General features: G+C 39.4%; 6 non-coding genes across 6 annotated transcripts; 3 read left to right on the top strand and 3 right to left on the bottom strand.

Moving 5' to 3' along the window:
- Positions 1-106: 106 nt before the first annotated feature.
- Positions 107-179, bottom strand: TRNAT-GGU (transfer RNA threonine (anticodon GGU)). The gene has a single exon. It is a non-coding gene; the product is annotated as a tRNA-Thr (tRNA).
- Positions 180-444: 265 nt separating this feature from the next.
- On the bottom strand, positions 445-517 carry TRNAT-GGU (transfer RNA threonine (anticodon GGU)). The gene has a single exon. It is a non-coding gene; the product is annotated as a tRNA-Thr (tRNA).
- A 265-nt stretch (positions 518-782) lies between these two features.
- Positions 783-855, bottom strand: TRNAT-GGU (transfer RNA threonine (anticodon GGU)). Its single transcript has one exon. It is a non-coding gene; the product is annotated as a tRNA-Thr (tRNA).
- Positions 856-1,276: 421 nt separating this feature from the next.
- Positions 1,277-1,349, top strand: TRNAT-GGU (transfer RNA threonine (anticodon GGU)). The gene has a single exon. It is a non-coding gene; the product is annotated as a tRNA-Thr (tRNA).
- A 603-nt stretch (positions 1,350-1,952) lies between these two features.
- TRNAT-GGU (transfer RNA threonine (anticodon GGU)) lies at positions 1,953-2,025 on the top strand. The gene has a single exon. It is a non-coding gene; the product is annotated as a tRNA-Thr (tRNA).
- A 941-nt stretch (positions 2,026-2,966) lies between these two features.
- TRNAT-GGU (transfer RNA threonine (anticodon GGU)) lies at positions 2,967-3,039 on the top strand. The gene has a single exon. It is a non-coding gene; the product is annotated as a tRNA-Thr (tRNA).
- The last annotated feature ends 17,569 nt before the right edge of the window (positions 3,040-20,608 follow it).

The raw sequence follows: 20,608 nt of genomic DNA, 5'->3' as shown, positions 1-20,608 counted from the left end.
TATTATTTATAATTACGCAGGAATTAATATATATAGAAGTTTCATTTCAAATCAAGGAATACCTCTGCGTATTGTTCCATACCAGAGTGACTGAGAAAAATCATTTCACCTCGGGCAGGAATCGAACCTACGACCTTTGGGTTACCGTCCCAACGCCACTACCATTGGACTACCGAGGCCACGAATAATCAGGCCTCGGACATCCAATTTAAGAATGACTCGATCTGGTTCACATTATTGACGGGATACATTTAACCCGTTGTTGACGGTGCCGTAGCATTTTACGTCAACTAATTATAACAGGACCTTGATAGCCTGTAGTCATAACATTGAGAATTTATTATTTATAATTACGCAGGAATTAATATATATAGAAGTTTCATTTCAAATCAAGGAATACCTCTGCGTATTGTTCCATACCAGAGTGACTGAGAAAAATCATTTCACCTCGGGCAGGAATCGAACCTACGACCTTTGGGTTACCGTCCCAACGCCACTACCATTGGACTACCGAGGCCACGAATAATCAGGCCTCGGACATCCAATTTAAGAATGACTCGATCTGGTTCACATTATTGACGGGATACATTTAACCCGTTGTTGACGGTGCCGTAGCATTTTACGTCAACTAATTATAACAGGACCTTGATAGCCTGTAGTCATAACATTGAGAATTTATTATTTATAATTACGCAGGAATTAATATATATAGAAGTTTCATTTCAAATCAAGGAATACCTCTGCGTATTGTTCCATACCAGAGTGACTGAGAAAAATCATTTCACCTCGGGCAGGAATCGAACCTACGACCTTTGGGTTACCGTCCCAACGCCACTACCATTGGACTACCGAGGCCACGAATAATCAGGCCTCGGACATCCAATTTAAGAATGACTCGATCTGGTTCACATTATTGACGGGATACATTTAACCCGTTGTTGACGGTGCCGTAGCATTTTACGTCAACTAATTATAACAGGACCTTGATAGCCTGTAGTCATAACATTGAGAATTTATTATTTATAATTACGCAGGAATTAATATATATAGAAGTTTCATTCCTTGATTTGAAATGAAACTTCTATATATATTAATTCCTGCGTAATTATAAATAATAAATTCTCAATGTTATGACTACAGGCTATCAAGGTCCTGTTATAATTAGTTGACGTAAAATGCTACGGCACCGTCAACAACGGGTTAAATGTATCCCGTCAATAATGTGAACCAGATCGAGTCATTCTTAAATTGGATGTCCGAGGCCTGATTATTCGTGGCCTCGGTAGTCCAATGGTAGTGGCGTTGGGACGGTAACCCAAAGGTCGTAGGTTCGATTCCTGCCCGAGGTGAAATGATTTTTCTCAGTCACTCTGGTATGGAACAATACGCAGAGGTATTCCTTGATTTGAAATGAAACTTCTATATATATTAATTCCTGCGTAATTATAAATAATAAATTCTCAATGTTATGACTACAGGCTATCAAGGTCCTGTTATAATTAGTTGACGTAAAATGCTACGGCACCGTCAACAACGGGTTAAATGTATCCCGTCAATAATGTGAACCAGATCGAGTCATTCTTAAATTGGATGTCCGAGGCCTGATTATTCGTGGCCTCGGTAGTCCAATGGTAGTGGCGTTGGGAAGGTAACCCAAAGGTCGTAGGTTCGATTCCTGCCCGAGGTGAAATGATTTTTCTCAGTCACTCTGGTATGGAACAATACGCAGAGGTATTCCTTGATTTGAAATGAAACTTCTATATATATTAATTCCTGCGTAATTATAAATAATAAATTCTCAATGTTATGACTACAGGCTATCAAGGTCCTGTTATAATTAGTTGACGTAAAATGCTACGGCACCGTCAACAACGGGTTAAATGTATCCCGTCAATAATGTGAACCAGATCGAGTCATTCTTAAATTGGATGTCCGAGGCCTGATTATTCGTGGCCTCGGTAGTCCAATGGTAGTGGCGTTGGGACGGTAACCCAAAGGTCGTAGGTTCGATTCCTGCCCGAGGTGAAATGATTTTTCTCAGTCACTCTGGTATGGAACAATACGCAGAGGTATTCCTTGATTTGAAATGAAACTTCTATATATATTAATTCCTGCGTAATTATAAATAATAAATTCTCAATGTTATGACTACAGGCTATCAAGGTCCTGTTATAATTAGTTGACGTAAAATGCTACGGCACCGTCAACAACGGGTTAAATATATCCCGTCAATAATGTGAACCAGATCGAGTCATTCTTAAATTGGATGTCCGAGGCCTGATTATTCGTGGCCTCGGTAGTCCAATGGTAGTGGCGTTGGGAAGGTAACCCAAAGGTCGTAGGTTCGATTCCTGCCCGAGGTGAAATGATTTTTCTCAGTCACTCTGGTATGGAACAATACGCAGAGGTATTCCTTGATTTGAAATGAAACTTCTATATATATTAATTCCTGCGTAATTATAAATAATAAATTCTCAATGTTATGACTACAGGCTATCAAGGTCCTGTTATAATTAGTTGACGTAAAATGCTACGGCACCGTCAACAACGGGTTAAATGTATCCCGTCAATAATGTGAACCAGATCGAGTCATTCTTAAATTGGATGTCCGAGGCCTGATTATTCGTGGTCTCGGTAGTCCAATGGTAGTGGCGTTGGGACGGTAACCCAAAGGTCGTAGGTTCGATTCCTGCCCGAGGTGAAATGATTTTTCTCAGTCACTCTGGTATGGAACAATACGCAGAGGTATTCCTTGATTTGAAATGAAACTTCTATATATATTAATTCCTGCGTAATTATAAATAATAAATTCTCAATGTTATGACTACAGGCTATCAAGGTCCTGTTATAATTAGTGGACGTAAAATGCTACGGCACCGTCAACAACGGGTTAAATGTATCCCGTCAATAATGTGAACCAGATCGAGTCATTCTTAAATTGGATGTCCGAGGCCTGATTATTCGTGGCCTCGGTAGTCCAATGGTAGTGGCGTTGGGACGGTAACCCAAAGGTCGTAGGTTCGATTCCTGCCCGAGGTGAAATGATTTTTCTCAGTCACTCTGGTATGGAACAATACGCAGAGGTATTCCTTGATTTGAAATGAAACTTCTATATATATTAATTCCTGCGTAATTATAAATAATAAATTCTCAAAATTTCAGTATTTGGGTTTATTTATTCTTGATTTCGAAGTATTTGGGTTAACTTAAACTTATTCCTTGGTTGAATATTCTTTTATATTTTTCTATTGGTTATTTTTGTTGTTGTTTAGTCAGTCTAACTCGGTTGTTTCGTCTCAATTATTTTAATTATAATTCAAATTTTATACCGGGCAGGATTGAGCCGGGATTGCGTTTTTATTAAATAACTCTGAATTGCGGAGATATATCTTTAAGGATCATCTCGAGAAATTAATACCACTAGGGACAATTCTTCCGAGGAGAGGTATATTTTGGATTCCCAACTTGTTAATAGTGCTTTCACTTATACACATGTAGCACAAAGCAGTCGGCCCGAACGCTACGATTTTGGTAGGGACGACTAGTCGGGACTAAGTCGGGGTTGGTGTCTATACACTACTAGGCGATTAGTCGGGATGTCCTACCCGCGCCATGGTTGGCCCGACTAATAAAAGTAACACAAACTGGCCGACAGCATATTGACCTCTTTTCCGACTTATTATTTGTGGGTAGCTCAGCTGGTAGTTTTTTAGTCGGCCCGAACGCTACGATTTTGGTAGGGACGACTAGTCGGGACTAAGTCGGGGGTGGTGTCTATACACTACTAGGCGATTAGTCGGGATGTCCTACCCGCGCCATGGTTGGCCCGACTAATAAAAGTAACACAAACTGGCCGACAGCATATTGACCTCTTTTCCGACTTATTATTTGTGGGTAGCTCAGTTGGTAGTTTTTTAGTCGGCCCTACTGTTGGCCTTTTCTAAATATACAAATTAACCGCCAGTAGATCTTTATTTGGCCGACATCTAAATGTTTGTATCCCCACCTAAGAATTCGATATTGGCCTACAGTATTATCTGATAGGTCATTTTATTGCCGAGCCTTCAGTATGATGGATACCACCCAAAATTGTCGGGATGTTCTATCCAAGAAAAGGTTGTGAAATTATCTCCCCTAAGAAACTGCAAACAATTTCAATTTAATTATAAAATTTATTTCTTGATTTTTATGAAAATTAATTTATTGCAAAACTAATTACTTAATAAGAGTATTTTATCACATAAAATAATATTCTTCTGAACTTTTATTTAGCTTAAGTCAAATATAATTTTTTAATGAAAGTTTGGTTTAGATGCAAAGGTATAAGTTTAAGGTAATAGATTGTACAATTCACAATATAACAAAAATAATCAAAAACTTAAGAGACTTCCAATTGGTTATTTCTAGGAGCTAAATCGTTACCTGTGTATAAAAAATGGTAGCATATGTCTTAAAAACTTTCAAAAATCAGGAATATACAGAAAAATTAATACAAACCTTTTTTTTAACAATTTCGTCAAAAACATTCAAATCAATTAAAGAAAACCGTAAATAAATTAAAAATTCTTAAAAATAATAATATTTTGATATTACACGACAGATCACCCACTTTTAAATTAAAATTGAAACTTTCAGTCGAAACACCATCTTATAACGATTACACGTTAACCATGGATTAAACAGTAATCCATGCGTTAACTGTCTTTCGCCGGCTCTTTAGCTTATTACCAGAGATGGGCGAAACTCTGAGGGAGAGTGTAAAGAGGAAACGAATGCGTCCCTCTTTCCCTCTCCCTCTCGCATATACCACTCTCTGCGAAGAGGGGATTTTTCCCCTCTTTCGACGCTCTCCCCACTCTCCCTCTTTCGAAAGAGTGGCATTCTCGGAACTCTGAGTATTCCACTCTTATTGTTCTTCTGGCGCGCTAAAAAAGGGCGCGAAATTTGAATTTCAATATTTTTACAGGTCTTTAAAGGGCGGGAATTTTGAATTTCAATATTTTTATATATCTTTAATGAGCCGGGAAATTCCAATCTTCGCTTTATTCTTATTTTTAGAGTGCTTGAAATAGTTTAGTGATTTTAAATTCAATAATTAAATAGGTATAAAATGATAATGCCAAAGACAGTTAAATTTATAGCTAGCGCACTCATTACACTGACCACAGAAAATTAAATACGCTAAGCATTTCTGGAAATACGTTTTATCATAAGTAAGCTAACAACAATAAGTATGACAATGTTTCACATTTTTCAGCAAATTTTCTTACCGAACCTTCCAATTCAAATGAATTGTAAATAATAGGCCATTCTATAAAACATCGTAAAGGAAACCACCAAGAAGTAATATTTCCGAAAGCCAGGAACTGCTAGTTTCTGTTTTGTTTTTGTGCTTTTTGAAATAATGGAAACTTCTCACCTGTAAACAGAACGTCGTGTTTTTGATGTCAAAAAAGCTACCCGATTAAAAGGAAACCGTTGTTGCATACCGTACAGGTTTTCATTATTGCAAGCTAAATGGTACGTTAACGTCGAAATTTCGAATTCGCAAGGGTATAAGGCTGGTATTCCTTGTCCTCGTACTTCTTCAATTAGTCAGCAGAATCCCTTTTGTGTCATGGAAGGATTGTAGAAGCTGGTGGGTACAAGAACGTCCCTGACGGAATCCTAATTGCGAGGCAGGTATAACGGAATTAACAACTAGGAACGTATTAAAAGCTTCTTGGAAACTATGGATTCCGGTAACTTGCCAATGATAGACGTCGAAAGATCAATACGCTTTCCAGACCCTTTAGAGACTGGAATGACATTAGTAAGCTTCCAACTCGAGAAAACGAAGACGAGGAGTTATACCATCTAGTCCGCAGGCTGAGCCGTTCTTTAATCGCTGTTAGGCCAAAGGTACATCTGTTGCGTCAACTGAGGAAAACGAGAAAACATTATCCGAAGGTGTAAGGAAAGGTAGAGTTAAGTCAGGCTCCAACTTGTAAAACTACGGTAAATGAAATCTCCAAAGGACATGACAATTGACAATTCTGTACTTCAAATGACGAAGCCGGTAGTATCTTGGATTTTGAGCGGATATGGTAATAATCCAGGGGGGACGCTTTGTCCAGCCAAAATTACCAAGTCTCATCAACATTACTTGAAGTAAAAACCATATCCCATGGAGCATAGGACACAGTCTCAACAACATCTCCCTCAGACAGATCCTTCTAGTTGAGTATAGTACCAAGGGTGCCAGAAATAATGAAATGATCACTAGGTAGGTTGGCTTTACTGTCAATCTCTTTGAGGAAACAATGGTAGTTGATAAAAACCAAGTCTAGTGTACTTCTTTCATGAGTTGGAAATGCCACAATCCGATCACAGTATCGAAAAAAATATACCATTGTAGGACTAGAAGACGGATTCGTTCAGTCAACATGCAGGTTGAAGTCTCCCATGCATCAGGAAGAAAACCTCATGAGGTGGAATAGTTTCATGTAAGTAGCCAAGAATGTCACAAAGTCTGTAAACGTATTCCATGGAAGAACTACGCGAGATGTAGACTCAACTATAGCCACAACTGTTCGGGTACCACATGTTAAAGTCAAGAAAATTGCGTCTACGACAATGCCGTTATCTGTTTCCTGTAATTCATCTGCCACTTCCACTGAAAGAAGATGAAGGGAGTCAAGAATAGCAATAAGGGCACCACCTCCATGCACGCGTAGGACAGCTGCAACGAAAATAACATAGTCTGGATGAAATATTTCCGAGCCCAGAACCGAGGGGTCCATCCATGTCATAGTGGGACCAATAACATCGTAATGTTCCAAATTTAAAAGAGTTAAGTAATTGATCTTTTTACGTACGCTACACACGTTAGAGAGAAGAAATGTGACATTTCTGGAACGTTTCGATGGCTTTGAAATTGACTGGCCAGTACCAAAACGTGTTGAAGAGTCACCAACAGCGAAAAACGAATCATTGAACGCGGTTAAGGTGAATGTCGGATAAATGTAACGTTCATTTGCGGAGCCAATACGGCGGTATTCTTCACGAGTCATATTGACGCATTTGGTATGAAACCACCTTTGACAAAGAGCTACAACACGGAAGAGATGCAAGGTCAATAAACCGAACGGCTATCAAAGATTCAAAGGCGAAATTGTATAGTCAACGTTAACAATATAGTTGATGGGAGCGAACCGAAACGGCACTCGAGGTCAAATGATTTGTCATGGTGAACCGGAGAGTAATCCAACGAAGTAACACAGCAACAAGTAGCATCCACATCTAGCAAGCCGTAGCAGTTAACCCTGGTTTCGCCGAAACGTATAGAGTCATATAGAGCAGTCATAATGGAGAACATCCAGGAAAATCGCACGGATGTTAACTCTCTTTACTTTATATCTTTAAAGGCCACTTTGTTGCTTATGCTTCAAGTTACTATGGTAACGCGCGCTTATGAGAAAAGTCTCTTAGATTCAGTTTTCAACATTACAACATATAAGATTGTTCTAGTATTTTATCGCCATTAAACTCTTTGATCTAAAGTTAATTGTTAAATTCGTTCATCGCCAAGTCCTTCTAACGAAGCTAACCAACGAAGAGGTCACTCTAAAATTTCAGAAGTGGAATATTTATCCAAAATAGCAATGGGTTTATGAGGAGAAAAGCAACCAGGCTTAATAGATGGCAAAAAAGACCTATTTGAGGCAACTATTCATTAACTCTTCACACGGATAAACAGCACGAATAAAAACGCGCGCAATTTAAAAAGTAAGTGACGAAAAATAAATACTTTAACTCTAAAAAAGAAAACACAGGCGACTAGACGAAAAGAATCGCCCTTCACTGCCGGATTCCAACTATACAAAACCCGAAAACCAAATTCTCAGCTTAAAAAACCATTCTACCGAAAACACACTATCAATGTAACTGCCTACGCACTCATTGTGCACCACGATATTTTTAATAATAATCCGCTACAACAACGAAGGTATTCTCGACGATAACGCAGATTATTTTCACGAAGCGGTTGACAGTCCAACGAATTTTAACGACAAAATGCCAAATTCAGACGACTGTCAGGCTGATGACAACGATTCCATCTCTAATCAGAGCTCAACCATCGAACGCAACCTGGAAGATCCACTATACAGGCCTAGTTGTTAAACGCAAAAACCACTTACACATATTCGAAGAGCGTCCTAATGAAAAAGAATGCGACTTCTTAATTTGGACATAACATCGTTACCAGAACCAAAAATAAATCTGTGGGCTAAAGAAGCTACGGTTATTCCACCGAATTATATTCGTAGAATTGATATCACGCGAGCCGGGATTTCATAACTATGAGCTGTACATTGAAACACACGTTAGAATGAAACTTGGAAGTGAATATTGCATACCAGTACGAATCTATCTGCTCGATTGGTAGCGAAAGAGAAACGTATCTGATCACGAAATAAAAGATTAAGGCTGATCAGAAGATAGCGCGCTGACAAATTTACGTCCAGGAATCTGAGATTAACATGGAGATTGTACACGAACTGATGTTTCCAACGACACAGGCGCATAGGAACGTTTTGGATTTAGGGTGGTACAGTTGGAATATGGAATTTGGCGTCCCTTTTAAACGTTATAAAAATACACTTTTAGCGCCCCTTTCCAATTTTAAATGGGGTACATCGTTCCCCTGTAACCCTATGTGCTACGCCACTGCAACGATAGTTATGACACCCGTACGCTCTTAAAAAGGTTGGGTCAAATGGTACCCAAAATGGGTAAAATTTTACCCAAAACTATTTGTCCACCATTGCACCTATCCAAGAAATTGAGCAAACCTTGAAATACCCAAATTGGGCAAAAAGTATTACCCAAATGTCGGTCAATCTAAAATTACCCAAAATTTTGGGTAATAAAATACTTAATAAAATATTAACCCAAAAAATGGGTTGTATTCAAAATAGCCCAAATTTAAAGGTTAAATTGTTAATTTAACCCAAATATCTTGGTAGTTTATTATAAGGGTTGATTGAAAAAGTGCCCAATTAAAAGAGCCAAATATATATTTGACCCAAAGAACTGGATTACTCCATCAGAAATTTGACTTATAGTCACTCGTGAAGATACTTATTCCACCATTCCCACTGTTACTAACCATTATACACCTAGGGTGCCCTATATGTGAATTTTGCAGCGAAGTTATTCACCTTCTATTGCATGACGGTCGCTATACAGCAGACAGCTTTTTGGCTCGAGGTTCTATTTGAAACTCCAAGGTTAAGAAATATATCCAGAGTCAAAACTTCAGTCAGAGATTAAAACCGCAGACCGGTTCCCCATTTGAGGGCTAATCAGCACAGTGTAGAACTCCGTCTTTACTCGGAAGAAGCTGCCGATACCATTAAACTAATGTACATCCAGAGTTCCCTAAATGTGAGTAGTCCATTGAAATTTATAGTGAAGTTATTCACCTATTATTGCAAGGCGGTCGCTATACTGCAGACAACGTTTATGCTCGGGTTTCCGTTAGAAAATCTAACGTTAAGAACTATATCAAAAATCCAAATTTCAGCCAGAGATTCCAACACTAGACCGGTTCGCCCTTTTCTCTGAAAGAAATTTTGACATTTAATATAATTTTTAACGTTGGATTTTCAAACGGAAGCCCTAGTATAATTGTTGTCTGCTGTATAGCGACCGCCGTGCAATAATAGGTGAATAACCTCACTATAAATTGCAATGGACTGCTCAAATATAGGGCACCCTGGATGTATATTAGCTTCTTCCGAGTAAAGACGGAATTCCTACACAGTACTGATTAGACCCAAATGAGTGAAACCGGTCTTGTTTGAATCTTTGCTTGAAATTTTGACTTTTGATACCAATCATGCCTTCAAGAAAATACCAAATATGGTATTCCGCTCATTGACGCTCTAACGATCTCACTCACCCCGCCGTGAACCTTCATGGGCTAGTGAATGTTTCAGCGTTCACTTAGGAATTACTCAGTGGGGCTTCCTCGCTGACAGTGAGTGAAACACGATGATTTTCAAACTGATATAAGTGCGCGCTCATTGTGGGAGTTTTTCAAAAAAGCAAGCGCTTTCCACTTTTGTTCGCCTCTGATGTACCATGCTAACTTAACAAACGTGTTTTATAAAAATCAACGTTACGTCAATTTAGATTAAGAAGATTAATAGTACTTATTGCTTTAACAAAGCAACCAGTTCAAAGACCCAAATCGTAGACTTTTTAAGAGCTATTGCTTATTAGAACAGTCTGGAAAGCTTATGGTGAAGAGGTGGAAACTTGTCAGTTGACAGCCTAGATCTATGCAAATTAAGCCTAATATTAAACAATTAATAAGTCGGATCTAATTCTAAACGCAATCTTAAGTACGATAAATTAATTTACCCTTAAGCAAAATCCTTCCAACGTCTGTCGCCAGTTTGTGAGGTGGGAAACGAATATTCGAAAAAGTGGCCAATCACTTTTATTTTATGAACCAGAAAGTTGAAAAGACGACCAAATTTCTTTTACTACTTTGTGGCCAGAAAATAACACAAGTTGGGCTGGTGCTATAATCCATAAATAACCCAAAAGCCTTGGGGAAACCCAGCTACCCAAAAAAGTTGTAATAACCCGAATTGGGCCAAAAGGGACTAAAAATGGGTCAAAAAATATTTTACCGAATAATTTTTACCCAACCATTTTTAGAGTGAGGGTCACCACCAGCCGGGGCTGCCCTCAAGGGGGGCTGTGGTGCATGGTTGTGGACGATCTCTTGGTGAGGCTAAACAGGGATGGTTGTTGCGGCTTTGATTACGCTGACGATGTCGCAATGATTATTACTGCGAGGTTCCCAGAAACCATTTCGGCTATATGAAAAAAGCTCTCATCTCTGTGGAATGCTGGCGTAGGGATTTTGGCCTCACCGTCAATTCTGACAAGACGAGCAGTAGCGGCGCCAGGATTTTTGGGGAGGTAGGCCAAACATTTGGAGGCCACCCAAAATTATGGAGGCACCCCCCCACCACCACAATTTTTTCAAATCCGTCCGCGTGAACTATTTAAATTTTTTAAGCAGGTGGTGAATATTTTGGGTAAAATGGGTACGCGACGAAACAATTAGAATTAATTATGAATTTAAACATTACTAAAAACAGAGTGTGTGTTGATCCTTTTTTGTGTACCGATAACACTTAACAAATGAGTGGTTATTTACTTATTTCTACCAATTTACATTAATTCCTTCGGTACTTCGCATGTACGTCCCATATATCAGAACTTACAACTTTACGAAAATGAATGTACGTAGGTACACTAACGTCGTAAGTAAAGTAAGTTTATGAACCATTTATTTGTAATGATAAAATTAAAGATACAATTTGGATAAAGTAGCGCTCGCGAAATATTAAAACTAAAAAATAAACTACTGCCAAAAAAAAGTGACTCGTACCTTTGAAAGGAATAAAAACAGCAGTGTCGTTAAAGGAATCACTCGCGTTGAATATTGAAAAATTAATAAATAATAAAATTATTTTGCAAATAAATTACAGAATTTTCTGATATTAAATAATTTGGAGGACCCATTTTGGAGGCCCCTTAAAACGACTTTTGGAGGCCCCTATCAAAATTTCAAGTAGGCCCAAGCCTACCCCGGGCTGTTGCTGGCGCCGCTACTGAAGACGAGCCTGGTTCCTTTCACTCGGAGGGTGGTACAGGCTCGTTTAACGATTTTTCTTTCTTTGGGAAAGACCCAAGCGTTTCTTTAGAGGTGCTCCTAAATATTCTAACGCTCCATCTTTATATAGAGGAGGTTGCAATTATATGAGTCTCTTCCGCATAATGGTTGGTGGAGGTCTGCTTATTGGGAATGCAGCCACACCAAATTGTTTCGGCAATATTCTGGTCATTTACCGATCTTATTGATGGGTTCTGACAAGATAGCTGCAAAGTTACAATTTGAAAAGCAGTTTAGTGTTTACTTTCCAAGTCGCCTAGACTGGACTGGCGACACAGTTTTTGGAGCCAAAGGTGAAACTGTTTGGTTCACGGATGGCTCCAAGACTCACTCAGGGGTGGGAGATGGAGTTTACCGTCGGACTAGGAAGTTGGGCTTCTCTGAGAGCCTTGGCGTTTTTACTACGGTTTTCATGCTGAGATTTCTGCAATCTGCTTCTGTGTAGACTTCTGTTCTTACGAAGAAGTATCGGGGCAAGACTGTTCAGATTTTTTCGGACAGTCTGGCTGCCCTTAAGGCTCTTAATCAGTTTAGTATCACTTCCAAGCTCATTCTTAGCTGTCTGGGTCTCTTTCTGAACTGGGCACCCGTAATAAATTTCAAGCACTAAAAGTAACACTAAATTGAAGAATCGAATTTCCCGCCCCGTTAAAGGCAAACCAAAGTATTGAAATTACAAAATCCCTCCCGTTAAGTAGAATATCGCCCCCTTTTTTAGCGCGCTAGAAAAACCAAAAGAGTGCTTACGTTAAAATAGTTGAATAAGATTACGGTTTAAAAGGCGAATAAGATTGGGATTTAATAGGTAAATAAGTATATTTCGAAATTACATTTTATCAGAAGTATATAAAATACTCTTATTTTAGTGGTTTAAAGTCTATAAAATCAATTTCTAATTGATTAGTACTTTTTCGAAAATAATAACTCCATTACTGCTACAAACATAATTTGAATTAGATTTACCGTTTAGATTTTGAGCCTAAATGTTAAATGACCGGGTTTTTACTCTTTGGGTATTCTTTGAAAACAACCAAGATTGAAAACACCAGGTTTTTGTAACTATTATTAACGAAAAAATCTTAAAAAATCTCGATTGAAAATGTACCATTTAAATTTAGACCCCAGTGGATTCCCGGGCTTTACGACTACGACGGGGGATTTGCGCGGCAACCGCTTCCTTTGTGTCTGCGCTAGCGACGCCAACGACTGGGTACCCCGCTGTTTCCAGGAGAGACTGACGAGATACGCGCCGTGCAATACTCAGCGGCCGTGGTTTCGAAGGGCCTTTCCCCTTTTTTTAGGCCCCTCTAAGAGTGGGGAGAGCATTTCAAGGTCTTTCCAACCGTACGATCACGATGATATCATGGGCGTTTTTCGTAATAGGGGGCAATAGTGGTCGGGTGTTAGTGCTGTTGGACGGATTTTTCGCAGAGTGATGTCCTGGATTTATCATTTTTTGGCCCATGATGATATTAAAGAACTTTTGAGTTAAAAACAGATGATATTGAATCGATGGTTCCGTTTTCGCTCTTAATCCGGATAAAAATACATTTAATGCGAAAGGAAGGCGTTTAACATAAAGATTATCTTCGTACGAAATCATTACCTTTTATGGGACAAATTCTTAAGGACTCAAATTCAGGGGCGCCCGCAGAAAGTTTACAAAGGGGGGGAAATCTGCATACCTAATCAAAAGGGGGAAGGAACTTCATACCTTTATTTTTGCATTTATAGCTCATAAAAGGGGGGGAAATTGCCCGTTACCCCACCCCGCGCGGGCGCCCACGCTCAAATTAAATAATCCTGATAAACTGAAGTATAATAGTTGATTTTATAAAATGTCTTTACGCTTGCCCAACTTGTTGAAATGTTGCCCTGAAATAGTTCAGCCAAAGCCTAAGAATGAGTTCATGAACTCTTTAGTGCGAGAGAAAACGGATTCACAGTTGAAGCTGGGAGGCAACATTTCAACAAGATGGCCAAGGTTATTTTATAAAAAGAACTATTCCATCTCAAAAGAAAGAAATGAAAAGTATTTTTGACGATAAGAGAGCCCATCCACCATCCTTCAAATATTGAAGTTCCGCTTGTGACGCTCACTTTTCTAAAACCGTGGCAAAATTCTCACTATGACTATTTTAATATTATATCGTAATCTTATTCACCTATTTTGATGTAATCTTATCCACCTATTATATCGTAATCTTATTCACCTATTTGGACGTTATCTTATTCACCTAATATATCGTAATCTTATTCAACAATTTTGCCGTAAATTTCAGACACGGTTTTAACCTTGTTTAATATTTTATGGTCAGCGTACTCAGTGAGCGAAGAATAAATTTAACAGCTATTTAAATATTGAATCACTGACTATTTCAAGCACTCTAAAAGTAAAACTAAATAGAAGATTGGAATTTCCCGCCCCGTTAAAGGCAAACCAAAGAATTGAAATTCCACAATCCCGCCCTTTAAGAAGAACATCGCGCCCTTACTTAGCGCGCTAGAAAAACCAAAAGAGCGAATTATCAGCGTCCCGAGAGTGGCACGCTTCCGAAAGGGGGAGAACTTCGAAAAAGGGGGAACCAGTTTTACCAAGAGTGAATTAATGTTAACTGAGAACATGCAGGCGCAACTGTAGTCCCCGCTTTGATGTTGTAACGGCGATATTCTTAGTGTCAAGTTTTCTTGTATTTATTTTTCAAAATTAGCTGAGTGGTATGGTTTTTTTTTAAAATGTGGCAACGCATTAAATTCCAGTTCCAGGTTTAGTTATCCCATGTTAGAGTAACCTCTTCGTTGGTTCGCTTCGTTAGAAAGCCCAGGGCCGGCGTTAGCAGGGCGAAAGTACCCCGGGCCCGGGCCTCCGAAAGGGGCCCGTCGGCCCGGGTGCCTAACTAAAATTTTCGAACTATTTCCAAAAAACCCTCACATATCTGAACTTGTTGATTTCTTGAAGAGTGACCGACGGCTCAGACTGTTTTTGACTTGTACAATAATACAGGGTGTCCACTAAAAAATTAACCAGGGCGAATATTTCAAAATTTGTTTTAGGTACGAAATTGAAATTTGCATGTCGCATAGAGTGTGCAGGGGAACCCTACTGCGAAAATTTCTATGACCTTGAACCATGTCTTCAAGGTCATCCAAAAACTAACTCGAGACCCGTAAGTGTGACAAAGTTGGTTCCAATTAGAAACGTGTTCCACGTTACTTTTTATTTACAAATAGCTTTGAGTTGATCGGATTTGACCAATAGGAAGCCGATAAATGCTAGATGAAAAACAAGTAGGTCGTTAAGTTGATAACGTGTCGAAAGCGAGGTTCGGGAGCTGATAACTCTAAAGATACCCGTGTTAGAGTACTGAAATTTGCTACACATCCTCATCAGGATTGAGGGTCTTTAGCTTAAAAAATTAAATGACCTTGAACCATGTCTTCAAGGTCATCCAAAAAACAAACGCGAGAACCGTAAGTGTTAGAAAGTTGTGACGGTTACTCATCCCTGTTTAAATTGATTTTTTTCGGAAAAAAAAATTTAAACAAAGAAATTTACTAGTTAATATTTCGGAAAATGATTAAAAAACATGTATTATTCGTAAAATTTGAGCTTTTTGTCGAAAAAAACGTCGTTTTTCCGATTAGTCTTACAAATTTATCAAAAATTAATCGGATAATACAGAAATATAAATTACTTGATCAAAACGTTTTACGAATAATTTTGAATAAAAGTTGACCATCCTCGACCTCTAGAAAGTTGGTTCCAATTAGAAAAGTGTTCCACGTCTTCAAGGTCATCCAATTTTACAAACTTGAAAATCTCCCACCATAATAAGTTTGTCTAGCAAATTTCGATGTAACACGAATTGGTTTCGAGTTATGGTCGTTTTCTTTCAAGTTTCTTTTTAACGACCTTTGTGATTTTGAAAAACAGTTCCTAGATTTCCTATTGGTTAAATTCGATCGAATCAAAGCTAATTAGACCTACAAAGTGACGTGAAACACTTTTCTAATTGGAACCAACATTGTAACACTTACGGTTCTCGAGTTTGTTTTTGGATGACCTTGAAGACATGGTTCAAGGTAATCGACATTTTCGCAGTAGGTTTCCCCCTACATCTTGTAAACGACTTGAGAATTTCAAAATCGTACCTAAAACAGATTTTGAGATATTCGCCCTGGTTCATTTTTTAGTGGACACCCTGTATAAGCGGTCACTCAAGCTGTCAATCAATTTATCATATTTGTCAGTTAAGCTGTCACAGTCACTCGTCAAAACATCGAGTACAGGATTAGAGGGGTAGCAATTCGCCCTGCTCTCGGTCTTTAACATAATTCATTCTCGGTTTTTCTAACCCACCAAAACATTTTAACGTAACCGCGAGGTCTTACTTTTAAGTTTTATAAGCGTACAAAGTTCAAATTTTTTTCCTTTCACGAGTGTTACAAACAATAACAAAAATTTGGGGAAAAAACATTAAAGCACTCAGCTCGGAATACGATTCGCGTATATCGCGAGTGTAAAAAGCTTGTCGCGTGGAACTAAATATCATGCCAGTATTCGCTTCAATTTATAAAAATTTCTAGTCCTCTTGAGACTCGAAATTGCATTTTCACACCATTTATCTTATCGTATTCAAGCGTTGTAATATATAAAACCAGAAGTTAAAATGGTATCTATTACGTGATAAGTTACCATTTGCGACATTAATGGTAGACACTCACCTTCGCAGGGTCGAGGCAATATATATTGGGCGCGAACTTGCCGTCAAATCGCGGATGTGTACATAACATCACGTGATAGAATTTACCGCGAGCAATGCTGAGTTTATCGATGTAAAACGTGGAAATTACACGGCGTAGGGATATTTAGCGCTTTATACACCTTATTTTCCCGACGTAATAGCTATATAAAGTTTAAATACGATGCATTTGACCCGGCACTATTTTTTTTTCCCGAATTTCGATATTGAATAATCATCCAGAGCCTGCGTATAAGATTAGCAATATAGGAAGATGGATACTTCTCTCGTAAAAGTATAATATATACTTCTGATAAAACGTATTTTCAGAAACGTTTAACCCTTTTAATTTTTTATGGTCAGTATAATGAGTGAACTAGAAAAACTACTACTTTTGCGTAGTTTGAAAGTTATCCCCCCCCCCCCTTGTTAAAGGGGTTTTCCCTGGTGTTCTTCGGTTTCCCCTTTCAATAAAATTTTTATAGGTTTAATAATAGTCAGTGTAGGGAGCTGTTGGCTCGCGTGGAAGGAAGGGCTTAATACCACCCTCCTACGCATTGTAACCCGGCCACCTGATTAAAGGCATTATAAGTCGCTGATTTCTTGGGTATTAGAATAACTGATTATTATTATTATCATAAATTTCTAAAAGGAAAACCTCGAGTAATATTTTTAACGAATCGGGTTATCGAGTACTTGATTAAGTTGAAACTTTCTCTTGTTCGAGTCGAGTAACTAAAAGGAAAACCTCGAGTAATATTTTTAACGAATCGGGTTATCGCGTACTTGATTAAGTTGAAACTTTATCTTGTTCGGGTATAGAAAAAACAAATACTCAACAAGTTTCGAGAGCAGCTTATTCGAGTAATCGGGTACCGAAATATGCAATTTTTTGGTACTCCGTAATCGACGAGTATTCTCCAATTACTTATTCGAGGTCGAGTTCGAGTACTCGCACAGCCCTACTATTTTGTCGGTTTATTTCATTGACTATGCAATGAGTTTAAAACTTCAATAGGTTATGGGCCCAGTACGCTTCCACTGCGCCACTGATATCACCGTCCACACGTGAGTATCCGGAAATAAATAAGTTCCTGATCTTTCCTGATCACGATGGATGGGCTTCCTCGACACGACATTGAGAAACTGACTGGACCAGAAAACGGGAGGAGCTTGAAACGGGAGGTCATTGTCATTCTCACGATCTGAGATATTTTCGACGTCGTCACTGGTGACCGAATGGAACCGTTATCAAAAAGAAGTTCCGAGTGGCCTTCAGTAGCGCTCGAACCCTTATCTGGTCATCACTGTCAAGGAAGGTTCAGAACATGATCACCGTAAGGAACCGAAGGAGATGTGGGACAAACTGCGAGAGATCACAGACCGAAGTGCTATAATTGCAACAAATACGGTCAAATCTCCAGAAACTGTCCTAACCCGAAGAGACCGTGGAAGGATGAAGGCGACGGGAGAGGTGGCCATACACGAGGTAGCAGTGGAAAGACACACGATTCCGGAAGTTCAACACCCCAGCTAATGTCCAGGTCGGAAATAAAGCCCAGATGTCTGCAGACGGTGAAGGTGGCCTTGCAGTAGTAATCCGCATCGGAAAGGAGTTACATTGAGAGGTCATTCACAATGTCTAGCGTATCAAAGATTTCGCTTGTATGTTTTTTCGTTGAAAAGTGCAGTTACGAGAACAATGGCTTGGAATTTAGAGCTACGGCAAAGTCACGCGGCCTGTACGAGAATGGCGAGGGAACCCAAAAAATGCGTCTACCTGGGAAGGTCGATCACCTATTCCGTCTGGACATCACGCTAGAAAGGTCGAGAAAATCCGTACATCTGGCAGCTGATCCAAAGAATGAAAGAAAGGCAGATCTCCAAGTCTGGCACGAACGCTTTGGTCATTAAGATAAGCGTCACGTTGCAGCTACGCTAAAGAGACTCTGCTATGAAGTGGTTGAGTCGAAGATTGACAAGCGCTGAAAAGCCTGTATGTACAGCAAAAAGACCAGATACCGTTTAAGCACTCGTCTGGACAAGGCGGAAAGACCTGGAGATCGGATTCAATCTAATCTCTGGGGACTATCGCCAACACCGTTTATGAAGGGCAAGATATACTACCTACTTCTTAAGTATGAATACTCTGGCTTGAGGGTCACGCATTTTCTGGCGAAGAAATCTGATGTGGTCGACCGTTTTAGAGACTTTATCGCTCTTTTTACAACCCACGGGTACACTGTTCTAGAGTTGGTAACCGACAACGGTACTGAGAACGTACACGACGACTTTCACCAGATGAAATCGCGAGTCAATACCATACACCCCAGATCGGAACGGGGTAGCCAAGCGAGATAACCAAACGATTATGGAGTCCGTCCGAGCGATGTTAGTGTACATGTTAATTCAGATCTCCCACCCAATCTGTGGGGCCTAGGCGGTTAATACCACGACGTATGTATTAAACTGAACGGCTCCGACTCGTATTGCCGGGAAGACACCGTATGAGCTATCGACTGGGAAGACGAATCCGTCCTATGATTTTTCGGAACAAAATGCTTGGTTCACAGTCCAAAGGTGACGAGAAAGAAACTGGGGAAGAAAGCCTATAAAGGTGTGATCGCCGGCTACGAAGAAAATTCCAACGAATAACGAGTCTACGTTCCTGAGCTCAAATGTCTTACGGTCTCGGGACGGTCGGTTCAGTCCCGAGAAATTCGTTGTGGAGACGTGGATTTCTGGTTCGGAAGATGCCTTTAGCCAGAGTGAGCAGTCGACGAACTCTCATGATGCAACATCGGAATCAGATGAGAGTGGGGATGACGCGACTACCAGATCCGTCAAGTCAAGAGATGACTTGACTACCAGATACGTCGAGGAACGAGAAGATGCCTTACCCGTCAAACTACCCAAAATATGTCCAGCCGGAGCTGACGGCCCTGTCCTGAGGGATCGCTCGAAGCTGAGGAAGCCATCATGTAGTGTCTGCTCTCCTCCTGCGGATAAAGTGTTTCTTATACGCGACGCTTTGCCAAAAACAGTTGAAGAAGCTCATTCCAATCTTGATTCCACCGAGTGGAAAAGGGCGATAAACAAACACGGAGTCTACGACTTGATCACTCCTCCACGGTGAACGTTAAATAATTGGGAACAAATGGTTTTTCCGTGTGTAAACAGATGAAAGTGGAACAATCACGAAACACAAGGCTAGCGTTCGACAGTACAACGTAAGAGAGTGTGTTCAGCAAAGGATTCATTAATATAGCCTACGTTCCGAGTCAAGATATCTTCGCGAAACTATTACCGGCAGAGCCTTTCACTCGTTACGCCGGAGTTAAATCTACACGCGTATGACAAGGTCTTCATCGAGGGCCAGTGTTGAAGGAAAAAAACAATCGATATTGACTTTGTTCAAATTACGCGTTACCGTTTCTTCATGTATCTTCGGTGTTTGTAAACAAGATAACGTTTTACTGATAATAACCTAGTTTGTTTTCTAATATGTTGCATATATATCGAACCAGTAGAGTTTTAACCTAGTTCAGTACAGTATACAGTCTGGTTCTCTAGTACTTCTTTACTTTACAAATAATGTCATCTTAAAAAATAATACTTCAGATTTACTTATTACTTGGTTTATTTCAATAACTGCCGGGACAAGTAGCATAGTCTTGTAATACAAAGCATTTTGGAGACCGAATGTGGACGGCCTTGTGAGAAAAAACAACAATCTACAAACGGGTGGTTGTTATACTTCCGTTACGGGTGTCCCATCCATATTCCCAAGTATCACCCCGTTGGCGTGGCCGTAACACAAATCTCACCCTTGATTAATTCTAATCACTAATAAAAAATTATTTACTATGCTATGCGTTTAAGACTTCATTACATTTAAATATTTAATTTAAAATCACTAAACTATTTCAAGTACTCTAAAAATAAGAATAAAGTGAAAATTGGAATTTCCCGGCTCATTAAAGATATATAAAAATATTGAAATTCAAAATTCCCGCCCTTTAAAGACCTGGAAAAAATATTGAAATTCAAATTTCGCGCCATTTTTAGCGCGCCAGAAGAACAATAAGAGTGGAATACTCAGAGTTCCGAGAATGCCACTCTTTCG

The sequence above is a fragment of the Leiobunum rupestre genome, chromosome 3 (assembly GCF_980474605.1).
Source record: "Leiobunum rupestre chromosome 3, qqLeiRupe1.1.hap1, whole genome shotgun sequence".
Taxonomy (NCBI): domain Eukaryota; kingdom Metazoa; phylum Arthropoda; class Arachnida; order Opiliones; family Sclerosomatidae; genus Leiobunum; species Leiobunum rupestre.
Note: the sequence above shows the minus strand (reverse complement) of the source record. Positions and strands in the feature narration are given on the sequence as shown.